Raw genomic sequence first — 4918 nt, 5'->3', positions numbered from 1 at the left:
TTAAAGACAAATTATATACTACCTGGAGCCAAGAATAGTGATTTACCGGCAGCTATTCAAAGAACAGTGTGCCTGACTCTGTGGGCCATGCAAACTGTCATTTGTAAATTCTCTCTGTATTATCTTGGCATATATTTGAGTAGAGTTCCCATTTTCCCAATTTATGTATGAGGGTTGGGAATCTGACCTGAGTCACATGATACTTATAGTAGCTTTCTTCCCTGCACTCATGTTGGAGAATATAACCACCGAGCTCTACTATCAAAGAAGCGTTGTGAGCAGGATGTGATCTGGATTGTGACTTTGAACAATGAATCTGGTGGCAGTGAGCAGGATGGATGGGTTTGGGGAGAGAGGCCTAGAGACTAATATTTCAGCTGGGCAGAATGAGGTCAGAGGGTCAGAGCCTTGGTGGAACTAAAGTGATGGAAGGTGATGGCTACAGAGCCTGCTATGAATATATAGTGTGAACTATATATTCGCTCTTTTTTAAAGTTTAATTTTATTTATCTATTTAATTTTATTTTAGATACCATGCTTTATAAAACTAGTAGGGTTTTACACATAAAACCCATTTGGTAGCTTCCTTCCAAAGACCAGTTCTCAGTTTCTATTGTCTTTGGGAATTTGTTATTTCATTACTGCTTCTTTAGAGTCCACATATTTGAGAGATCATTCTGTCTGTCTCTTTTCTTCTGATGATCTTTACTCTACTTGATACTCTCCAGATCCATCTATGTAGCAGCAAATTACATTTTATTATTTTTCTTTTCTTTTTTTTTAAGGGGAGAGTGCGAATGCAGTCCCCCACTACCACAAATTATGCAGTCGAGTTTCCCACATTTGGAGAAAACGCAGGGGTCAGCACATTCGGAGTGCAATGGATAAGTCTCGCCCTGTGGAAACCACCTTCATGATCATGGTATCTCCCCTGCCAGGTAAGTATTTTTTATTATTTTTCTAATAACCAAATATCATTCCATCATGTAGATGTACCATAGTTTCTTTATCCAGTCATTTGTTCTTGGACATTTGGATTGTTTTCAGATTTTGTGACATTATTGTGACAATATGAGCTGCAATGAACATGGGTTTACAAATGAATTTTCTTTTCTTTACTTTTTTTGTTTTTTGGGTCATACCCGGCAGCACTTAGGGGTTACTCCTGGCTCTATGCTCAGAAATTGCTCCTGGTAGGCTCCAGGGACCATATGGGATGCTGGGATTTGAACCACCATCCTTCTGCATGCAAGGCAAACACCTTGCCTCCATGCCATCTCTCTGGCCCCTACAAATGTCTTTTCTAAGTAGTGTTTTGGGGCCTTTAGGATAGATTTTAAGAAGTGAAATTGTTGGGTCAAATATAAGCCCAATTCTTAGTGTTATTTTTATTGTTACTATTATTATTGAGTTTAGGGCCCACAGTTTATTGTGCTCGGGTCTTATTCCTGATTCTATGCCCAGAGATCACTTCTGGCTGGGCTCAGGGGACCATATTTGGTGCTGGGAATCAAGCCTGGGTCATCTACATGCAAAACAAACACCCTATCCACTGCACTATCACTCTAGCCCTCAATTCCTACTTTTTTGAGAAGTGTTCAGTATTTTTGAAAAATTTTGTTTTCCAGGGGCTGGAGCAAGTGGATAGGGCATTTGACATATGCAGCCAAGCCAGAAATATTTTTTAAATTATCTTTATTTAAACACCATGATTACAAATATGATTGTAGTTGTATGATTACAGTCATGTAAAGAACACCCCCCTTCACCAGTGCAAGATTCCCACCACCAATTTCCCAGATCTTCCTCCTCCCCACCCCACCCACACCTGTACTCAAGACAGGCTTTCTATTTCCCTCATTCATTCACATTGTTATGATAGTTTTCAGTGTAGTTATTTCTCTAACTGCACTCATCACTCTATGTGGTGAGCTTCATATCATGAGCTGCACCTACATGGGAAGATGGGGGAAATAAGGGTTGGGACTGAGGCAGTAAAAGATTAGAAATGAGCTTTGTAGGGCAGTATCAAGGTCACAATACAAGATGGATATTATGTATATATAAACTATATGCATACAATATTATCAATAGGAGACCAAGGAGAAAAAATTTCCAGTGACTGTCCCAACATAAACCAGTGCTAGAAAGGCCCACCCTCCTCTCAAAGCACATTCCTTTAGTGTAGGGACAGGTAGGGAGAAAGCCTGATGACCCATATAGAGTCCACCTGGACCGGCGCCCAGGGAAGGCCTGGAGTCCAGGGGAGAAAGAGGCAGAAGGCTGGGGGCCTGCCAAGCCTCCCAGCACTCCCCAGGCTAGGGAGAAGGCCTCCGGCATGTGGCCTCCCCAAATCCCATACCTGGCAAGAGCTGGTCTCCAGAATCAAAGGGGAAACCGGAAGCCAGATATCTGCCTGCTCTCCTCATGCACCTCCCCCCTGGAGTACGGAGGGAGGGGGGAAGACTGAGGACCCCTAAGAGTCCATCTGAACCCACTTCTGGCCATCTGAGCTGGCACCCAGGGAAGGTCTGGAGTCCAGGGGAGAAAGAGGGGGAAGGCTGGGGACCTGCCAAGCATCCCAGCACTCCTCAGGCTAGGGAGAAGGCCTCTGGCATGGGGACTCTCCAAACCCTATACCTGGCAAGAGCTGGCCTCCAGAATCAAAGGGGAAACCGGAAGCCAGATATCTGCCCGCCCTCCTCCCCATGCACCTCCCCCCTGGAGTACCGAGGGAGGAGGGAAGCTTGAGGACCCCTAAGAGTCCACCTGAACTCACTTCTGGCCATCTGAGCTGGCACCCAGGGAAGGCACCCAGGACTTAGCAGGATTTGATCCCTGGCATCCTATATGGTCTTCAGAGAATGCCAGGAGTAATTGCTGAACACAACCAGGTGTGGCCCCAAAACAACCAAAAAAATTTTTTTTGTTTTCCAAAAGACTGAACCAGTTGACTTTCCCAGCAGCAGTGAATGAGTCCTCTTTTCCTCACATCTACACCAACATTGTTTTGTTGTTCTTTGTTTTGCTTTGTTCTTTGTTATGTATGCCAGTCTCATAAGTGTGAGATGATATCTCATTGTGTTCATTTGTATTTCCTTGATGGTAAATGTTGCAGTGTTTTTTCATATACCTTTGGTTATCTTTATGTCTTCTGTTCATCTCCTCTTCACAAAGTTTTTTCTTATGAAGTTGTGCCAACATTTTATATATAATATATATTATATATCAGGGGTGGTGAACAAGTTCGACACAAAGAGCCAAAATTTTAAACTGTGAGAATCAGAGAGCCATACCACGAAGTAACCTGCCAAAACAGACAAACTCTCACACAAAAGCATATAATTTTAACAATAATATATTAAACACATATTGCATTTTGCCATTTTGAGTGAGGGTAAAAATCCTGTTTGTCATCCCTGTATATATATTATAATATATCTTAGATACCAACACTTTATCAGATGAGGGGTGAGCAATTAATGTCTTCCAGTCTGTGAGATGTCTTTTTATTCTTTTCTTTTCTTTCTTTTTTTTTTTTTTTTTTGGTTTTTGGGTCACACCCAGCAGCACTCAGGGGTTACTCTTGGCTCCACACTCAGAAATCGCTCATGGCAGGCTCAGGGGACCATATGGGATTCCGGGATATGAACCACCGTCCTTCTGCATGAAAGGCCTTACCTCCATGCTATCTCTCTGGCCCTGTCTTTTTATTCTTATCATCATCTCCTTTGCAGTGTAGAAGTTTAATGTGATCTCATTTGATTATTTTTTTTGCTTCCATTTGCTCGACCAATGGCATTGAATCTTTGAACTCTAGTGTTCTACTTATGTTTTCCTCAGTATAATCTATGAACTCAGCTCCTATATCAAGGTTCATAATCCATTTTGACTTATTTTTTTTTTGGGTGACACCCGGCATCGCTCAGGGGTTACTCCTGGCTCTGTGCTCAGAAATTGCTCCTGGCAGGCTCGGGGGACCATATGGGACACCAGGATTCAAATCGATGACCTTCTGCATAAAAGGCAAACTCCTTACCCTCCATGCTATCTCTCCGGCCCTATTGACTTGACTTTTTTTTTTTTTTTTTTTTGGTTTTTGGGCCACACCCAGCATTGCTCAGGGGTTACTCCTGGCTGTCTGCTCAGAAATAGCTCCTGGCAGGCACCCGGGACCCTATGGGACACCGGGATTCGAACCAACCACCTTTGGTCCTGGATTGGCTGCTTGCAAGGCAGACGCCGCTGTGCTATCTCTCGGGGCCCCCTGACTTGACTTTTGATGTTAGTTTCTTATTGCTGCTGCAACAACTCTGTGACCCCAATCCTTTTTTTTTTTTTTTTTTGGATCACACCCCATGGCACTCAGGGGTTATTCCTGACTCTGCCCTCAGAAGTCACTCCAGGCAGGCTCGGAGGACCATACAGGATGCGGGGAATCCAACTGGAGTCTGTCAGGCGTTGGCTGCTGCAAGGCAAATGCCCTACCACTGTGCTATTGCTCCAGCCCCATTGTGACCCCAATCTTAGTGACTTAATTCAACACTGATAGTTTTGTGTTTTAGGATGATACTAGGTGGTGCTCAGGGCCTACCCCCAGTCTGTGTTCAGAGTTACTTTTGGTAGTACACAAGGACCATGAAGTGCCTGGAATCAAGTCCAGACTTCTTATGTGCAAAGCATTCACTCCAGATCTTTGAATGTGGTATCAAGGATGGATGGAAGTGGGGTTGTGCACATGCATGCATCCTAGCTCCTGTACTTTCTTCCAACAACTCCTTGTTACCTATTTATTGAAAAATGTTGCACATACAGTAAAGACCATAAATCCTAAACTTGCAGCTCAGTGCACTTGACTTCTGCAGCTACCTCTGCAACCATCAACCATCCTCAACTACAGGGCCTGGAACTTGCCTGT

The 4918-nt window shown here is 43.7% G+C and overlaps 1 non-coding gene across 1 annotated transcript; it reads right to left on the bottom strand.

Moving 5' to 3' along the window:
- Positions 1–782: 782 nt before the first annotated feature.
- On the bottom strand, positions 783–946 carry LOC125995655 (U1 spliceosomal RNA). Its single transcript, XR_007491136.1, has one exon. It is a non-coding gene; the product is annotated as a U1 spliceosomal RNA (small nuclear RNA).
- Between the last annotated feature and the right edge of the window lie 3972 nt (positions 947–4918).

This window comes from Suncus etruscus, chromosome 17 (assembly GCF_024139225.1).
Source record: "Suncus etruscus isolate mSunEtr1 chromosome 17, mSunEtr1.pri.cur, whole genome shotgun sequence".
Lineage (NCBI taxonomy): Eukaryota > Metazoa > Chordata > Mammalia > Eulipotyphla > Soricidae > Suncus > Suncus etruscus.
Note: the sequence above shows the minus strand (reverse complement) of the source record. Positions and strands in the feature narration are given on the sequence as shown.